This window comes from Thalassophryne amazonica, chromosome 10, assembly GCF_902500255.1.
Source record: "Thalassophryne amazonica chromosome 10, fThaAma1.1, whole genome shotgun sequence".
Taxonomy (NCBI): Eukaryota; Metazoa; Chordata; class Actinopteri; order Batrachoidiformes; family Batrachoididae; genus Thalassophryne; species Thalassophryne amazonica.
In genome coordinates this window covers 20,085,282-20,106,551 of record NC_047112.1, presented here as the reverse complement: position 1 = coordinate 20,106,551, position 21,270 = coordinate 20,085,282, and the positions used below count along the sequence as shown (strand labels likewise).

The 21,270-nt window shown below is 39.9% G+C and overlaps 1 protein-coding gene and 1 long non-coding RNA gene across 3 annotated transcripts in view; both read right to left on the bottom strand.

Moving 5' to 3' along the window:
• ddah1 (dimethylarginine dimethylaminohydrolase 1) overlaps positions 1 to 21,270 on the bottom strand; it is a 185,241-nt gene that overhangs the window by 96,743 nt on the left and 67,228 nt on the right. The gene's annotated exons all lie outside the window — the stretch shown is intronic.
• Positions 11,771 to 20,860, bottom strand: LOC117518408. Its single transcript, XR_004562976.1, has 3 exons — positions 20,675 to 20,860; positions 15,497 to 15,502; positions 11,771 to 11,781 (listed from the first exon to the last, which is right to left on the bottom strand). It is a non-coding gene; the product is annotated as an uncharacterized LOC117518408 (long non-coding RNA).

Below are 21,270 nucleotides of genomic sequence, written 5' to 3'. Positions count from 1 at the left end.
GTTGATTCATAAAATGTTAATAATAATAAAAATTTTCTATATATAAAAAAAGATTAATACAGTAAGATTATATGTATAATGGCGCGCACACACACACACACACACACAATCTGTTGAACGTATTCCTGTAGTTTGTGTAATTTTTACCATTATTGTTGATAGTGGCACACTCATTGACTAGAAAATTTGAAATTGGCACTCAATGTCTCAAAGGTTGCTGACCCCTGCAATAAACAAAACATGATGCCAGACTATTTTCACAGTATTTGTGTGTGATGTTGGTAGTTAGTGAAATTGGCTTTAAAATGGACTGTTGGTGTAGTCTATAATATTTAATTTTTAAGCAATTCTACATCGTAAATACAGTCCAGGAAGTGAGAGAAGGACAATTTTACAAATGTGCAAACAACAGGTCTAAAACCTCATTCGTGATAATGTATATAAATATGGTGCTATGTTATAAACGTGTCATATGTTTATCCTGAGTTGTGTATTTTACACTGTAATTACAGAAATTGCAGTTATGCTGAAAATGACAAAGTCAAAAGGTAAATTTGTTCATACTTATATAGGGACACTAACCTTTTTAAGATTTAAGGCATAAAAAGAATTTTCACTGGCACCAAAATAATTTTATTCATCAGCCTTTAAAAAGGGGATTCATAATATGACTTTACGAGTACGATCAAAATTCGTGTTGTCTAGAAAAAATATGTGTAAATCTAAGATGTTTCTCATGTATTATGCAAAAGCTAGCGAGAAATAAAAATTTCTAAAACGAAAAATGCTGTTTTTGTAACCTTTAACACCTTTGGAGTGATTTACAAGACATTTAAAGCTGGAGTACCAGGAAGCATATTGAAATTGAGACAACTGTTAGAATTTTGATGGGACCAAAGTAATTTTGTTCATTAGTGTGAATATAAAGGATTCCCAAAATATTATTCTGAATGTGATTAAAATTCGTCCGTATCGTAGCAAATTTTGAATTATTGGCATGTGCCAAAAATTCGAAAGCCAGGACGCCATCGGGGTGACATTACAGGTCACGTGGGAGGGTTTCACCGCTAGCTGTGATGCATGCTGGTATTAAAATTTAAAACTGAAGAAGGCAAGATGGAGGAGAGAGACAGTAGAAGTGGAAGAAAGCGAGGAAGACCGGCGATATACACAGAAAGTGCAAAGAAAAGATGTCATTTGGAGCAAGGGAAAAAGAGAAGATCAACGACGGTGAACATTGGGAACCAAAGAGATCGTTGGGAGCAACTGCGACAGAAGACTGGTGATCTAACTCACGAGGATTTTGCAGCGCTGCTTTTGGACAGGTGAGTTGCCTGGTGACTGGTGTCTGACGGTGTACAGTTATGTTATTATCTGAGTCTCTTATTATCTGATTATCTGAGTTGTTACTTCCAGCTTGAATTCGTCTGCAGGTTTTGACGTTCGCTGGGTCAAAATACGCTATGGATTTTGCTCAAATTATGTATGTTCCCACGAATTAAAAATTCCCAAAAATTTTTATTGGGTTCTAAACATGATGTAGTTTATATATATTAAACTTCAGATGATATTTTATCGATTGAAGATTGCAGATATTCCAGCTTTAATGGACGTCAGCATCACGCATTGCATCAAGGTAACTTCAAAAGCTCAGGCACACACACATACAGAAAAAAAAACTAAAGAAAATATTTGTTATGCAACCACCACACACCCCCCCCCCCACCCCACACGCTCAGATAAATGAACTAACTAAACTTATAAAACTTATAAAATGAACTGTAATTTTATAAGACATTTTGAAATAAACTGACATTATAATGCTTGGATTTCAGAAGAAATTAGATTTTGTCAGTTTAGTGAAATTTGGATGGTTCCTATAGCTTTAAAGGTGTAATGTACAACATTCAGTCCCTCTCAATATTTGCTTAAGTAAAGCCCCGTTTACACACAGATGGTAAGAGCTCCCAGAAGCGTCCCGGAAGAGTTTTTGGCCGTCTTAAGGATCACACGCCGTTGTTAACGCCGGCACTAGGGGGCATGGCTTAGTTCCGGCTTCACCGGGAATCGTCAAAAAAATTATTCATCATGTCGAATAATTCCGGGAGCGCTCCCAGAGACCTCCCGTGACGACAGCGACAATGCGAACAACGGCATTTGATACTTTTTAATCGCCATTTCATCCTGCAGTGCCGCCGTTCTCGTCGCACCGCGATGACCAATCAGGGACTGAATATGCAGTGACATGGAGATGTCTGGAGTTTGAAGATGTGAACATGTCCTGTATCTGGTAGCAGCCTGTGAGCAGGACTTATGTCTCTTTTGTCCTTTATTTTATAATCATGACAGAGTTTTTGGAGCGAGCAGCAGCACCACAGCAGCGTGGAGCGGAGGTTCTTTTTATTTTTATTTTACGTGCGCACGCGAATCATCCTGGAGATTATTTTGCTTATTAGCTACACAGCTGTATAATAAAGCAAATGGTGACTGGTTTCTAAACACAATTATGACAGAGTTTTTTGGGGGAAAGAGCGAGGAGGAGCCTCGCTGCGCGCGCTCCGCCCCTTTCCACCGCGAAAACAGCCAGAACTACCGCGAACTTCGGTCTACGTACTACTCCTAAAACCATCTATGTGTAACCTGGGCTTAACAGAGAAATAGTGTTTGGAGCACAGCATGAAGTCAGATTCCCTCCGACTGTCCGAGTCACACCAAGTAAACTATATGTTTGGACTTCATGATTTTTCTGCAGTATGTGCAGATTTAGCTTACCAAATCACACACACATCAGAAAAATCTGGAGAGTGGTGGAGCACTATTGCAAATTAGAAAATTAAAGACTGCTGATTAGCTGGAGGTTGCAGACTGAATAATGCAGAACAGAGGATGTCATTGATAAATAAAATAAAATAAATAAGTAAATAATTCAAAAGTATTAAGGAAAAAAATTGCCATTTATTTTGTTTTACTATAAGCTCTGCCATATACAAGACAATATGCATCATATTATAAAATCACCACCTGGTCTGAACTGTGCGGTGCACCAGGTGTGCAGAGGACTCCTCTGTTACGACAATATCAAACCACCTCCTTAGTTTCATCATGATGTATGTCTGTCTTTGCAACCACATATAATTCAACCTGAAATTACCGAAAAGAACCTCACAAAGTAAATTTATGCTGACTGTCAGCCCCTGAGGTGCTGACAGACCATGCTGTGATGAATACACAGAGGCAGTGTCCACTTAAATCTGACCAATAAGGCAAAAACAAAGACATCAAAAAACATTCATGTAGTGCAATTAAATTACACTAATAATGGCATATAAAGAAAGAAGTCTTTATTTACAAACCCCTACAGCTGTGAGCTGTTAGTGAAGATGATTACTGAGTCAACTTTAGCACAATGTGCCAGTTAACGTATGATTCAATTAAATATTTAATTGGTGGACATTTTGGCTATAACAGAATGCATGCAGAGATGCTACATTTATTTAATTTATGGGTTATTTTTGACCATTTGTGTGTGTGTGTAATTCCAAGGTAATTTACTCATCCCACATAGAATAATGCCCATGTGTTGCATATCAAAATGTTCAGAACAATCTCAGCTTTCTGTATGTGAGACATATAGTTAATCATCTTGTTTTACAGCAGACAGCATCCTGCTTAGTGGTGCACTACCGCCACATTCTGCTCTGGAGAGTGGATCAGAATATACCTCATTTAGATCAATATACTGGAGCATCTTGTAATGCGTGGAGACGGCTTATGGTAGAGACATGAACATTCAATACACGAGCAACAGCTCTGGTTGACATACCTGCTGTCAGCATGCCAATTGCACGCTCCCTCAAATCTTGCGACATCTGTGGCATTGTGCTGTGTGATAAAACTGCACCTTTCAGAGTGGCCTTTTATTGTGGGCAGTCTAATGCACACCTGTGCACTAATCATGGTGTCTAATCAGCATCTTGGTATGGCACACCTGTGAGGTGGGATGGATTATCTCAGCAAAGGAGAAGTGCTCACTATCACAGATTTAGACTGGTTTGTGAACAATATTTGAGGGAAATGGTGATATTGTGTATGTGGAAGAAGTTTTAGATCTTTGAGTTCATCTCATACAAAATGGGAGCAAAACCAAAAGTGTTGCGTTTAGATTTTTGTTGCGTGTATAATACATGTTCACATCGTGTGTGTAATCTGCTCTGCACTCCGTAATGTGCGATTAATTTTAAAGGCACCTTGACACTTGCACAAATTTGATCCCCGCATCGCGCAATTCGTTGTGCCAATGCATCTCGCATTGTCCCACTTGATGCCACAACATTACATAGCCGAGGACACATTTGCTCTCAGAACTTGGCTGATGAAACCATTGTCTCATCGTTCCCAGAATCACAGAGAAATTATCTACAGCTACAGGTTGTTTTGTGCACACCACGTGGTGGAGAATCCATTTGTAATCTTGTCTCAAAAGTAATTATTTATAATATATATTGTAATTGATAAAAGAGCTGCATTTTTATTGGTTCTTATCTTATGAGTTAGATAATGTATCTGCAAAGTTATGTTTATTATAGATGTAACATCTCTTCATCATACTCTAATTTGAGGTTCAGATGCCCTGCGTGCAATGACATGCATTGCCACACAGTGACACACTGTGTTTGCAAATAGGTTCCACAATGTTCACGACTAGTTCATACAAGTAACATGAAATTTTGAACATTTCAAAATTTTCTTTGTGCACTGGCACACAGTTCACACACATTTTGCGATGAGTTTACCTATTGTCATTGTCAAGACTGCGTGTCTGTGCAGGAATCAAATTCGTGTCAAGTGTCAAGGTGCCTTTTATACACTGCTCTATTGTAGTACTGCAATTTTACGCTCAAAGTATTATGACACTATTTACAATTGGGTAAATATCACAAGAAATTACATCTATATTTAGGTTATAGCAGGGGCAAGAGAACTAATGGGTGTGTTGAAGGGTGGAGGGAACTTCTGGTCTCTCCTACAGGTGGACAGCAAAGAAACTATAAGGTGAAGAAACATGTCACTGTCCCTCTCCTCGTTCAATTCTCTGGGAAAGAAGTGGATCATATTTCAGTGCCCCCCCCCAATCAGCCACGTTTCATCTGATAACATGCAGCACTGTTCAGAAGCTCTTAACCCTGGCCGTTCTTGACATTCTCGGGATTCTGGATGGTGTGACCTTATTGGGTGAAAGAAGCTGGTAGGAAAACAGCCCCGGGATGAGCCTTTGCTTCAACATGGAAAATTACGCTAACAAAGAATGCGTGACTATGTGCAAACTTGACTGTGGCTACACTTGTGAGAGTTAAATAAAAAAAAAAAAAAACATGCTTTCCTATGTGTGCATGTTTTAACTCCAATTTGCAGACAATCAAGTGGACAAAAATGAAACGTCTGGATATATGCAGGTCAAAACCTAAATCCAGGTAGACCCTGAAGTTACATCCACCACAATGTGACAAACAGCAGTGTTTGTCTTTTAACCTTGTTCCACATGACCCATTTGTATATAATGACTGTCTGACAGGGTTATTTAGGATGAATAATCTTGTACCTCCACCTTGCTGTCCATAAGCGTCAACACTTCTGGATGATTCATCCTGAAGTGTCCAGTGTTACTCACTGAGACGTGTACGTGCTGGAGGACTACCTCTTCAAAACTGCAGCTGCACATAAAACGCAAAAACAAAAAAACAGTTGTGATCGGAAGACTTGATAGTGACCTAACGTATTCCACCATTTCCCGTCTCAGACTGTTTTGTCCTGTCAATCATTTCCCGCGTTTGAGTGACATAAAGCTATTCCCACCTTCATCCTTACCTTTTACCACTGGAATGACTGTAGGAAACAACTAAGAAAGCGGTGCTTTTATGACTCAGCTGAAAAACGCATTGCATCTGAGATTGTAGGTTGTCCTCCAGCCTGCAGATGTCTGCTTTTTTTTTTTTTTTGTATTATACAAAGTCCACTGAAGTTGCCGCGGCTCATTCCCGTAGGCCCGTGCATAATTTCAAGCCACAGCCAAATGAGTCAGATGCAGCCTTAAATACTCTTTAAAGTACTTTCGTGATGCAATGTTTTGGGATCACAGACATTAATACATTATAGCCTGGCAAAAGAATATAATAATGCTTGGGTATTTCTGTGTAGGCTCTCAGTTGTCCAGGTGGTTTCCATAGTAGAGAAGCTTGAATCTTTGACTGGACTGGGTTGCTTGACGTGAGTCTCACGTCAAGCAACCCAGTCCAGTCGAAGATTCAAGCTTCTCTACAATGCTTGGGTAGTGACAAAGCTGTTTTGGTAGATTTTTTTACACATGACTATTTGTAAAACATAGTGTTGCATGTGCCTGTGTGTGAATGTAGTACTATGGTAATTAGAAAACAATGCATTCAAGCATTGCAGGCGTTCTTATGTCCAATAAGATGGACATAAGAACAGCAGAGATTAACGAGTCCATAACAGGACTGAAGGGCTTGCTTGACGTTCTCTCATCCCGCGTCACCAAGGCAGAGGACCACCTCGGAACAGTGGAGGACCAGTTAGCTGAAATGAGCGCGGAGGTGCAAAAGCTAACCAAAGATAATACGCTTTTGTTGGAGAAAGCAGAGCCGCTAGAGAATTTCAGTAGGCTCAACAACATTCGCATTGTGAATTACATGAGGGCTGTGAGGGAAACAAGCCAGTGTCATTCTTTACTAACTGGCTGCCAAATCTCCTGGGCCGTGAACACTTCACTGAGCCTCTGAAGATAGAGCGGGCACGCCGGACCCTCATGCCCAGACGATCTGGAGACAAGAAGCCAAGGGCTGTACTGGTATGCCTGCTGAACTACCAGGACTGAGAGAATACACTACGCATCGCCTCCAAGCTAGCCAAAGAAAACAAAGGTCCAATCTTATTTGAGGATGAGCCGGTGATGTTCTTCCCTGACCTCAGCACCAGCCTGGTGAAGCAACGAAAGGAATATGACCAGGTGAAGAAGAAATTACGGTCTATGGGCATAGAGCATTCTCTACTGCATCCTGCAACACCGAGGATAAAGCTCCCGGATGGAAAGTGGAAATACTTTGTGGACACTCTGGAATAAGACGGAGAGTCAAATTCTATTTTGTTACCGCCATCAAGTGAGCTGCTTTTAAGTATGTTAATAACTTTTTATTATACTCATTAGTTTTATGATCACTAAGGCATCAGGGCATATCAACATGTTACTAAGTTGAGAGTGTTTAAGTTTTGTCAACTGACATTACCTGCATGGAGAGCCCCCAGGGGGTAATTGGTAAAATAGAAGTTCACGAATAAGACCACTCCAGATGAAGGGAATTGTGCCATACGTTTGGGGATGGTGCTACAGGGTTTTGTGCCCACTGTTTTTTTGTTTCGGGGACATTATCTGTTTGTTTTTATGTACAATGCTCCACTAACTCATTGTATTTAGATCCTATGTTTATCTGCTATCAAAGCTTATATACCAGCAGATTTTAATGGACAGAATATTGAAGTTTGTTAGTTTTAATGTTAATGGTTTAAACAGGCCAATTAAAAGAAAAAGGATTTTGGCATATCTGAAAAAGCTAAAAATAGACATAGCTTCCAAGAAACTCACCTTACCCCCCAAGAACACAAAAAATTAAAACGAGAGTGGGTTGGACAGGTGATATCTTCATCATTTAATTCAAAAGCAAGAGGAGTGGCCATTTTGGTGAACAAGAACACACCTTTGGAAATTACTGACACTACTATTGATCCATCAGGGCGCTATGTCCTGATTAATCGTAAAATATTTTCAGAAAAATGGTCCCTCCTCAATTTATACGCGTCTAATTATGATGATGCAACATTTATGCAAGATATTTTTCTAAAGGTTGCAGGTGGACAATACAATGTACTAATAGGGGGCGATTTCAACTTTTGTTTAGACCCTACTTTGGACAAATCATCTAAAACTATTACCAGATCAAAAGCAGCTATTACCACTCAAACATTTATGAAAGATTTAAACCTAATGGATATTGGGAGACAGACGCACCCTCAAATGCGTGATTATATACTTTTATTCATCCCTCCATGTTTCCCATTCTAGAATTGATTTATTTTTGATGTTATTCCATAGAGTATTGGAATCCGAATATTTATCCAGAATTATGTCAGATCACTCACCATTAACTTTGTCCATTCTGTTTCCGGATGTACCAAGAAATACCTATAGTTGGTGTCTAAACCCCACCCTCCTTCAGAGAACTGACTTTTGTACATTTGTAAGAGATCAAATCAAGTTTTTCTGTGAAACAAACAGTGCCGACTCTCCAAATTGTTTTATTTTGTGGGATACACTAAAAGCTTACCTAAGTTGACAAATTATTTCCTGTACCAAAGGTCTAAAAAAGAAATATACAGAAGACATTGAAAATCTTGAAAAAGACATTTCACAGTTGGAAAAAGAATTTCAAAGAAATGGTTCAGACGACACCTACCAGTCCAGAAAAAAACTTCAGCATAACACATTAAATACCTACAAAATTGAATGAGCTATTTTAAAAACTAAACAAAGATATTATGAATAGGGAGAGAAGGCACATAACATTTTGTCACGGCAACTGAAGGCAGAGGAAAGCAGAAGGACAATTAATGCTATTGAAACTGAAATGAGAACAATCTCATATAACCCGATTGAGATAAACAATACATTTAAAACATTTTATTCCAAATTATACAAATCAGAATTCCCAGATGATTTGAGATACATTGACAACTTTTTATCCACAAATGAACTCTCGAAAATTGATGAAAAAGCTCCCCTTCACACAAGCAGAAATAAACAAAACCTTGTGTTCACTGCCGTCTAACAAAGCACCTGGAGAGGATGGATTCCCTCCTGAATTTTATAAAGAATTTAAAGCTCATTCCTTTGATTATGGACATAATTAATTTATCAGTGATAGGGTTTTCTATATATTGTCAATATTATTATCAAATATTAATGTCTTTGTCTTTATTTTGATGAACTGCCTTTGATTTTGTTTTTGATTCTGTTCTCTATTTTCCATATATACATATATGCATGTGTAAGAGTTCATGCACCATTATTCTTCTAAATAATCACTCATTGTCAAAGCAGAAATATACACTGAACTGTTGAAGTAATTATTACAACTGCTCCCATGAGAAAAGTAACATTTGTTGGTGAATGAATGTGTAGACTGTTTTGCTAGAGCTATGTTTTTGCTGAACACAGATTAATATTTTGGCCTTGAGCAGAGAATAACACAGCCTGTAGACTAGTTTGAGGCTGGCGCTGTAATGTTTCAATTTGAAGAACAATTACTATCTGTCTGAGCAAGACCACAAGGCGCCTTCCAGGTGCAAAGTGATACAAATATGAATTGACTGAAGAAACGCAGCTGTGCCTTGTATATTGTTTTGTAACACACTCAACAAAAATATAAATGCAACACTTTTGGTTTTGCTCCCATTTTGTATGAGATGAACTCAAAGATCTAAAACTTTTTCCACATACACAATATCACCATTTCCCTCAAATATTGTTCACAAACCAGTCTAAATCTGTGATAGTGAGCACTTCTCCTTTGCTGAGATAATCCATCCCACCTCACAGGTGTGCCATATCAAGATGCTGATTAGACACCATGATTAGTGCACAGGTGTGCCTTAGACTGCCCACAATAAAAGGCCACTCTGAAAGGTGCAGTTTAATCACACAGCACAATGCCACAGATGTCACAAGATTTGAGGGAGCGTGCAATTGGCATGCTGACAGCAGGAATGTCAACCAGAGCTGTTGCTCGTGCATTGAATGTTCATTTCTCTACTATAAGCCGTCTCCAAAGGCGTTTCAGATAATTTGGCAGTACATCCAACCAGCCTCACAACCACAGACCACGTGTAACCACACCAGCCCAGGACCTCCACATCCAGCATGTTCACCTCCAAGATCGTCTGAGACCAGCCACTCGGACAGCTGCTGAAACAATCGGTTTGCATAACCAAAGAATTCCTGCACAAACTGTCAGAAACCGTCTCAGGGAAGCTCATCTGCATGCTCGTCATCCTCATCGGGGTCTCGAACTGACTCCAGTTCGTCGTCGTAACTGACTTGAGTGGGCAAATGCTCACATTCGCTGGCGTTTGGTACGTTGGAGAGGTGTTCTCTTCACGGATGAATCCCGGTTCACACTGTTCAGGGCAGATGGCAGACAGCGTGTGTGGCGTCGTGTGGGTGAGCGGTTTTCTGATGTCAATGTTGTGGATCGAGTGGCCCATAGTGGCGGTGGGGTTATGGTATGGGCAGGCGTCTGTTATGGACGAAGAACACAGGTGCATTTTATTAATGGCATTTTGAATGCACAGAGATACCATGACGAGATCCTGAGGCCCATTGTTGTGCCATACATCCAAGAACATCACCTCATGTTGCAGCAGGATAATGCACGGCCCCATGTTGCAAGGATCTGTACACAATTCTTGGAAGCTGAAAATGTCCCAGTTCTTGCATGGCCGGCATACTCACCGGACATGTCACCCATTGAGCATGTTTGGGATGCTCTGGACCGGCGTATACGACAGCGTGTACCAGTTCCTGCCAATATCCAGCAACTTCGCACAGCCATTGAAGAGGAGTGGACCAGCATTCCACAGGCCACAATTGACAACCTGATCAACTCTATGCGAAGGAGATGTGTTGCACTGCATGAAGCAAATGGTGGTCACACCAGATACTGACTGGTATCCCCCCCAATAAAACAAAACTGCACCTTTCAGAGTGGCCTTTTATTGTGGACAGTCTAAGGCACACCTGTGCACTAATCATGGTGTCTAATCAGCATCTTGATATGGTACACCTGTGAGGTGGGATGGATTATCTCAGCAAAGGAGAAGTGCTCACTATCACAGATTTAGACTGGTTTGTGAACAATATTTGAGGGAAATGGTGATATTGTGTATGTGGAAAAAGTTTTAGATCTTTGAGTTCATCTCATACAAAATGGGAGCAAAACCAAAAGTGTTGCGTTTATATTTTCGTTGAGTGTATGTCTGTGTGCAAATAAATTCAGGAGCTGAGTGGGCGGGCCCTTCAGAGCTGACTGACGGACAGTGACGAGGGGTCATGCTGGCTCTCCCTGATCAGGAAAGAAATTCAGTGTTTATGTGTGGTTATTCTCTGCAATAATTTGAGTTGTTCTCTAGCACCAGGCTCAACTCTGACAATCAGCTAAAACACATACATTGCCCGAATCTTTTACAACTGCCATAATCACAGTTATACACAAGAAAAATAGACTCATTGAAATGTGCGTCTTACAGGCAGATTTCACTACTTAACACAGATTATAAATTGATTTCCAAATAGTTAGCAAACAGACTTAGTAATATTCTTCCAAAAATAATTAATCCAGATCAAAGTGGATTTATCAAGAAACGCACATCAGGCAATAACCTGTGCAGATTGTTCAACATAATTCACCATGCTAAATCTAAAGCTGACCCAACTGTGGCTGTGGCATTGGACGCGGAGAATGCCATCGATGGGCTGGAGTGGCCCTACCTGTTCAAGGTATTGGAAAAATTTGGATTTGGGGAAAATTTTATTGATTGGGTAAGAAAACTATTATAAATCAAAAGCACAAATTACAGCTAATGGGCAGATATCCTCAGCATTTCCCTTGAATAGATCGCCCCCCCCAGGGCTGCCCTTTATCTCCAAGTTTGTTCCTACTCGCAATCGAACCTCTGGCAGAGGCAATCAGACAGTATCTGGCCATAAAGGGCTTTGTGGTTGATCAGACAGTCCACAAAATTAACTTATTAGCTGATGATATGCTGTATATAACATCCCATCCCAACCATCCCAATCCCTTATTCAGCTACAACATTTACTTGATTCATATGGAATGATTTCAGGCTATAAAGTCAATTAAGATAAAAGTGAAATTATTCCACTTACATCTTATTCGGCATGTAAATTAATTTCTGCATTTAAATGGCTTCAAGCGTAAAATACTTGTGCATAACTTTGGCAACCTTAAAAATCTCTATAAATTGATTTATACCCGACTTATTAAAAAAAACTGAAGAAGACCTGCACAGATGGTCTAGCCTACCTTGATTGGAAGAATTAACTGCATTAAAATGAACATCCTACTGAGGATGCAGTATCTCTTTCAATCACTCCAAGCTTTCTTTAAATCTCTTAACAAAGCTGTGAGACAGTTCATATGGAATGGTAAAGGGGCTAGGAGGTCTTAAAAAATGTTATCTTGGGATTATAAGCCAGGAGGGCTTCAACTACCCAATTTTAAAAATTTTTTAAAAATGTTATCTTGGGATTATAAACCAGGAGGGCTTCAACTACCCAATTTTAAAAAAATTATACTTTGCCACTCAAATGCAATTTATTTCTTCCTTATTTGAAGGTACAACTGTTCCTTCTTGGGTTCAAATTGCGTTTCAGTCTTTGAAAGATGATTCTTATTGTGATTTTGTTTATAAGTACGATTCAAAAACTTTGTCTAAAGTAAGTGACAATCCAACTCTGTTACATCTCATTAAATTATGGTACGACATACATAAATGTTTTGGACAAAAAAATTGGACTGTCCCCAAAGTCACCCCTGAAACAAAATCATCTCACTCCATTGACTGTAAACAACAAGATCCTGGACACCTGGCATCAAAATGCAATACATATCCCGGAGGACTGCTTTGAGGAAGGAACTTTGATGCCTTTTCAACAACTGAAAGACAAATACAACCTCTCAGACAAAACTTTCTTCTGCTATCTTCAATTATGGTCATTCCTTGGCAGCACTTTGTGCAAAAATATGGCACTACCTAACTTACGGAGCTCAAAAAACTATTATATAATAATGTGTCTTGTAAACTCATCTCTAAAGTGTATTCTGTGTTGATAAAAGAATGTCCTAAACCAGCATTGTATAAATTTAAAATAAGGTGGGAATCAGACTTAAACATTACAATTGAAGAGGACCTGTGGTCTAATTTATGTCAGGACAGCACGTCAACCACAACAAATTCACGGTACAGACTTATCCATTATAATTTTCTTCACCAGTTGTACGTGACTCCAGGTCTAAGCCTGAACTTTCTAATGTATGTTTCGATGTGCAACAGAAATTGGCTCTTTTGTATATTGTACTTGGTCATGTGTTAAAATCAGACATTTCTGGCTCGACTTATGCAACACCCTGTCTTACATGACCAAGATTTCAATTCAGATGGATCCAGAACTTTGTTTAATTGGAAATTTTACAAAAATTAAAGAACCATTAGCATTCAGCAGTTTATGTTCTTTTTAAAGATATCAACATATAGTACCTTAGTTCTTAGGTTTCCATTTGATAGCATATAGATTATGCGTTGTATTTTCCTATAGTATGATAGCAGAGTTACTTTAGATAATTAACAATACACATTACATCATAGCTTCTGTTTCTATGATAAAATACAAATGGCCATGACCAAATCTCCTCCTGTATTAATACTTAGGATTTAATACCTACTCTTGTATATTATATAGTACCATATTTATTGTATATGTTGTTTATTACCCTTAATATTTAAATATAGTTATATATATGATGTCTTATCTTTCTTATGTCTTATTATTTATTATTATATATACTTTTTCTTGAGCCGCTTGGGTGGGTAGGGAGAGTTCCCATGCGATAAAAAAGCTTTTCAACCTACCATCCCTGTTTCTCAAGACCAGGCACCTAAGTGGCTCTACTCTACCCTTTTCTACTCTTCTATTTTACTCTTCCTTTTTAGATATATGAGGTCTGTCAATAAAGTAACGGTCCTTTTTATTTTTTTTTAAACTATATGGATTTGATTCATATGTTTTTACGTCAGACAAGCTTGAACCCTTGTGCGCATGCGTGAGTTTTTCCACACCTGTCGGTGACGTCATTCACCTGTGAGCACGCCTTGTGGAAGGAGTGGTCCCGCCCCCTCGTCAGATTTTCATTGTCTGGAAATGGCGGAATGAATTGGACTTTTTCCATCAGAATTTTTTCAGAAGCTGTTAGAGACTGGCACCTGGAAACCATTTGAAAAATTTATCTGGCTTTCGGTGAAAATTTTACAGGCTTCACAGAGAATAAGGACTGTTACTACAGCTTTAAGGACAGCTTTAAGGACTGCTTTAAGGATGCTCGGCGCGCCGCGCTCCGAGCTGCGACGATGAGGCAGAAAACGCCAGATCATGTTAATATGTTAAAAGTGAAATCTGCTGGAAAATGGCTGATGTCCAGCTCTTGTGATAACCAGAGAAAGTGCACACGACAGTCTCGTATCTACAGAGCCATCAGCTTAGAAATGATCTGGCGTTTTCTGCCTCGTCGTTGCAGCTGGGAGCGCGGCGCGCTGAGCATCCTTAAAGCCATCCTTAAAGCTGTAGTAACAGTCCTTATTCTCTGTGAAGCCTGTAAAATTTTCACCGAAAGCCAGATACATTTTTCAAATGGTTTCCAGGTGCCAGTCTCTAACAGCTTCTGAAAAAATTCTGATGGAAAAAAAGTCCAAATCATTCCACCATTTCCAGACAATGAAAATCCGACAAGGGGGCGGGACCACTCCTTCCACAAGGCATGCTCACAGGCGAATGACGTCACCGACAGGCATGGAAAAACTCACGCATGCGCACGAGGGTTCAAGCTTGTCTGACGTAAAAACATATGAATGAAATCCATATAGTTTTTGAAAAAAATAAAAAGGACCGTTACTTTATTGACAGACCTCGTACCTTAGTATACTAGCATAGTTCAACCTTAGAAGTGGAATATAATATATAAGATATAACTTACTGAATTTTCATTAAACAAGTTCCAAACTAAATTTCTAGAAATAACTTTGGCAGTGGCTAGAAAATGTATTACTGTTACACGGAAGTCTGATTCCCCCGTCCCCAACAAAATGGAATGCTGAATTGAATAATTGTGTGCCGTTAGAAAAAATAACAGAGTTTGAGAAAGTCATACAAAACCTTTCTTAAAATCTGGTGACCTTACTTAGATTATACAGGTACAACTCTGTAAATCATTTGGCCCTACTAAAGATATGTCATGTCTTTTTTGTTTCAAAATTAGAGCAGCTGTCTTTTCTTTGGAGCATAATAATAATTATTATTTATTACTTAGTGTCCTATTTTAAATTTTATTTTCTCAAGTGAGCAGGGGAAGGAGGGAAGGAGTGGGACTTGTGTGTATGTCAGTTTCTTTTGTTCTTTGTAAATTTCAAAACTGATAAAATATTGCAAAAAAAAGTGCCCAGTTGGTAAACAGACTTGTTATAGGATCCCTAAGGATTCAGTTAAAGTCACACAGACTGCTATCTGCTCAGTCACTCAACTTCAGGATCAGACTTTTGCACAGTGTAGGCAATCTGGAGGATGTGCAGTCATGGACACAACAAAAAACTGAAATGCAATTTGAGTTCTTCAATGATAACACCCTGATGGCTGCTAGGGAATGTACTGGTGTCACCAGTATTCACAGGCGGAGGAGATTCTTCTCAAAGCGTACTATGAATATTATTCAGAGTATTCATTGAGCACAGCCTCATGAAATTCGAGGCTTGATAAGGACCTGAGAAAGGGGACCGTGATGGCAGTGTGGGATATGTTAGAAGAATTTGTGACCAGATGAGTCATTATCTGAAGTAGGGCTGTGCAATTTGAAGAAAAAGGTCATAATGTGATTATTGTGAAGAAGACTGCAATGCAGATTTACAGTATGGTTTTTGTAATTTAAGAGTCATGTCTAAGTATGTAGACACTGACAGTTTTTGTAAAAGTACCTCTGTGCCACATTTCTGGTTGGGACTTGCACCGAATGCCCCCCTTCTCCCCACCCAGCAGTAAAAGGGGTACCTGACAAATAATTGGCAAAGGTATACAGGCAACGAGGAAAGGAACTAATCACCCTGCCTCATCATGCAGTGGGACCCACATGTGTGCAACTTTAACTAGCACATCCCTGAAGCTCAGTAATAAGAACTCACCCTTTATCTCTGTACACCACCACAATGGACTGAAGCAATCCCAGTGTTCTTGTTGCATCGATTTGCAGCCTTAATTCAACAGATTTAACAAAAATATCACAACCATTTTGGAATTACAGCCATTTTTTTATGCACAGTTCCTCCATGTTTAGAGCCCACAAATAATTGGACAAACATTAATGTAAAAACAAAAATCACTTTTACAACCAGTTTTCTTAAGTCAGGAGATAAGACATCCATAATTAAAAAATACAAGCACGATGGCACTGTATGGTAAATCTGTGGAGTCGGAAGCTCTCTAAAATTGAGTGACCGTGCAAGAGGCTGAGTAGTGAGGAAAGCCACCAACACCCAGCACTCAACTCTGAAGGTGCTGTAGGCTTCTGTGGCTGTGATTGGAGAGTGTCCACCATGCTGTCAATGGCTGTAATTTCTAAATGGTTAATGAAATATTTTTGTTCAACCCCTTGAAGGAAAATAGTCTACACTACAAATACATCTGGCATCTTGACTGTTTCATTTAAACGCCAATGTTGTATTATATAGAGAAAAAAATTGCAAAAGTGATGGTACTGTTCAAATACTTATGGACCCAACTGTATTTCCCCTGTTATCAAAGCTTAATGAGCAAAAACACTACAATGTGCATTTTAATATGCACACCCCTAGTTACAGCCATGTAATCATGTTAATCCCAAATAAAAAAAATTCTGAAACAGTTTGACAATTGCAAAGGAGTGCAATCTCTGACAGAATTGTACTTAATTATGGTCAATACTTGTGGTTAATGGACTTGGGTTGGAGCTCATCTGTAGCTAGCATATTGTTTCATGCAGGTCTACTTATGTGAGGATTTACAGTACAAGGACTTTAGAGGAAAAAAGAGAAGATTTTTAAAAAGAAGGGGGGCAGCACTTGTGAGATTACGCACGCTGTGGCACTAAGTGCAGAAAGCAATTATATGGCTCTTTGCTTTTTGGAATGTTCTTGGAATACAAACTGTTGGGAAGGTGTCGTAGCACGGACCCACAACAGGGGGCGCAAATGAACGGACAACGAGTAAGCCAAAAGGTAACAATTTAATGTTGTGATATTACACAACGAAACGTGTCTTAATGTTCACAGTCAATAAACACCAGGTGACGTGTGGGCAGGCTCGAAGATAGAAGACGCCCGACGAGAGAGAAGCCGCGTCCCACACGGCCTCCACCACCAACGGCCTGAAGAACACCGGAGCCGCCAAGTCCCGAGTCCCCAGGTGGCCTCTGTCTTCGGCTGTCGACCCTGGTACTGCTGGCAGAAAACAGAAAGATGATGTGTGAGTGTGAGTCCGCACACTCAGTAATTAACAGTCCAGACACCGTTAGGAGGGAGCACCTCCACCTCCAAATCACACACACTCGTGCAGCTCCTGATCAACCACTTATCTGGGACGGGGTGCGAGGTGAAGCCGTCACTGTCACACCAAACGCCAATCCTCCAGACAAGGAAAGCACCAGGAAAACGGCTGCAACAGAAGTTCAGATTACTATTCAACGTATAAGTCAGCAGAGAAAATTACCTTAGTACTGGTAGTCGATTTCTCGGCGGGGAGGTGGAGTTGCAGTCCGGCTTATATGGTGGTGTAGATGAGTGACAGCTGGAGTAATGAGTGACAGCTGTCACCTCCTCTGGGTCTGGCGCCCTCTCGTGCTTGGAGCCCGCACTCCAAGCAGGGCGCCCTCTGGTGGTAGTGGGCCAGCAGTACCTCCTCTTCAGCGGCCCACACAACACAAACAAGTGGATGCATTAGGTTAGCTAATCAAGCTGAGTGTGTGTTGCATGCTTCTCCCTCAGGCACATAAAGAGCAGAAGGGGGCATTGTGGGGCAACTGTGGTGTGAGTTGGGTTTATTGAATGACTACTGGTGGATGTGATTAACTACACAGCTGAGAGCTCAGGTGTGCACCGACACACACACACTAAAATGACTTGTATTAAAAATAATAATAACAATAATAATAATAATAATAATAAAATATTGATTAAAGAGTAACCAGACAATACAGTTAACGTTTGGAACAATCATGACATTACGCCTCCCTATTTAAGGGATGCACAGGTATGAGTGCAATTATTTTGATATCGTTTTGCATGTTGGATTTTGGTTTAAAGGCTTTTGACAGATTCTTGAGCAGCATTAATTTGCTGTGCTAAATCAAAGTTATATAATGCTACAGTTGCTCCTAATGCTTTTCCTGAATGTTCTCAACAATAGAAGTGTTTTAAACTTAACACAACAGCAGCAGGGCTTTGATGTGAGCATGCAGAACACCAAGGCACACTGCCAGAGCAGGCTTGAACTGGCTGCTTTAGCTCAGTCTGCATATGACTCACAATGGCCAAATAAATGTATATTGTGTGTGTGTGTGTGTGTGTGTGTGTGTGTGTGTGTGTGTGTGTGTGTGTGTGTGTGTGTGTGTGTGTGTGTGTGTGTGTGTGTGTGTGTGTGTGTGTGTGTGTGTGTGTGTGTGTGTGTTTTGGGGTGGGGGGAACTCATGGCATCAAAACGATAGCTTCACGTCATTATGGTAGGTCAGATCAGCCACAAATGAGGGTGAGAAGCAGTTTGCTCGGTTCCCAGAAGCTTGCACACTACATCTCCGTAAGATGTCTTGGAAATCATTTCAGAGGTGTTATGTGGTTACAAAAACAGCATTTTTAGATTTACAAGTGTTTATTTCTTGTTAACCTTTACAAATTATATGAGAAAGATCAGATTTATACAGAAACACAGCTGTTTCAGAGCATTTCCCGTCACTTTTGATGATTTTGTTCAAGCTAACAACCAGCCGACGTCATGCTGCCTGCTCACTCGGATTGGCGGTCACTCTGTTGTGTCACTCGGTATTTGCATAAAGTAGACTTTGGGTGTATTTTGGCCCTGCCTAGCTGGTGGCAGAGTGACCTTTGTCTCTTGCCATGATGCTGCAAAACGCCCACTCAGATTGAAAATGAACAACAAGTCGGTGCTTTGCCTCTGTTTTTTGTTGCTAATGTGACTGTACCTTCAGTCAGCCATCAGTGATGGGGAAGTGCAATCATCCGACTGCCCAACCCTAATAATACCTGGTATTCATTGAAGCCATGTTCTATAATTAATATATCAAAAGGTCTGTCTGCTCACCCAGCTCACGCTACTTCTCTGTCCACAATAACAGTAATCTGAATCACAGTACCTGATAACTGACACCAATGACCCGAGGTCAGGCACCGGTATGAGAAACAGTTCCATCATTACATCTCTGCTGCTATTTCCCAACATTAATAATGAAGAACACTGTACACTTACAACTTTGGTCTGACCACATTAATTTCATCAGGATCTGCTGAATTATTTACAAAAACTGAGGTGGAAAATATATATACATACATATAAGCATGGAATCTGGTTTTTACATAAGACCAGCAGCCAGTCAGTCAGAGCCACAGCATGCATGCAGGGAAGGAGAGAAAACAAAAACTCAAGGATGTCCTTTCTGCAGAGCTGATGTTTTTCCCAGTCACAAATACCAAAATCCATCTAGGACACTGCGAAACAGATTCATTCTTAAACCAACCTGCGATTTTCCCTTATAAGGACTTGAATAGTTCGGTTTTAGTTTGCATATACGCATGCCTGTGTGAGCAAAGGTGTCCTTGGCTGTTATGTTTAGAGAAGATATAGGTTAGAGCTGGGCAGTCTTTGTTATCATCGAGCAGTGGTGTGTCTCCGACAGCAACAGTGGTGGTTTTGGAATGATTCAGAGGGATGGAGAGAACATTCCAGGTTACTACTTGAAATAGCAGAGCTCTTCTCCAGCCAGAAACACAAACACACAAAGAACCTCCTGGTGGTCAGTCTAGACTGGAACATTGTTGGAATTCAACAAGCATGCACTCCAAAGCCTCCTTTCCTCTGACTGAAACGTGAAGCTCTCCTCTTTGAATTATAACCACACATCACAGACTAATCAGCCGCCTCGTTGAGTCAAACCACTTTTTTTTTTATGTTTTCATACTGGTGTATAGTTTTGTAGAATTAATATCAGCAGTTGACACCAGCCTCCTGTAGGTTCCTCCGATTTTGTTGTACCTCCTGTACAACGACAATAAAGACTATTCTATTCTGTTGAGCCCTATGACAACCATGAAAAATATATTTTCATTCACTGGATCACGTCATACAGGCTCAATAAAAACATGCACAAAAAAGTGCATGTTGATTTATGCACAACTGCATCTTTCAAATGTGCAAAATTTAGCTATGTTTGCCTTCATGAATTTGAAATTTGGGGTTTGACCACCTAAGTACACAAACTTTTAGGACGGAACATGCAAACAAGTGAAGTTTGCACAAGAAACAATTTCTAAATGACAAAAAGACATTTAGTGGATGCTGAAAGAGCCTATATTGAGTGCAAACCTTGGCATTCATTTATTGCACTTGACAGGCTGTAACAGCAGCAGAGAGGCAGCTGCCTCCTTGGACAGAATAAAAAAAACATTCACTATAAATGTCGACCATATTTAAAGAGTTAACTGTTTATTTTGTGCTTGTTTCTTTAACAAAAAATGTCTCCAAGTGTAACAGTTGGACCACAGTTCTGCACTATTCTGCACTGAGCACAAAGTACATTTTAGTGTGACACCTGATCTTTACTTTGATCGATTTGTCACGCTTTGTCCGCAAAACACAGATGCACATATCAGAGGCTGTGTGGGACATTACGGCTGTGTGTACAGGACATACAGAGCATGACTATGCTCATGCCTTGGCTATAACAAAAAGTAAAAAACAAAACAGTTTCAGACATTTAATTATTGTTCCATCCATGGTATTTAAACAAACTGGTCTAATTGTGTGTGATCTGGATGGATTGTTCTCAATAAAAGCTTTCTGAGACTTTGAGAGAACACTGTGTTACTTACTCATTTCTATTTTTAGACAATTTATTGCAACAGTTTCACATCTTTAAAGTCAGGCGATGACCAAAAATAAACATGTTACATCTGTGCAAACTGCACCTGCACTAGAGACACCCATTCCTTTGAATAAACATGGCTTTAAAGCACTTGTTATGATGAGCTGCACAGTTAAGTCGGCCTTACTCTGCAAAAGCTATGCTCAGCGTTTAGCCATACAGGCCTGAAAAAAAAGGAAAA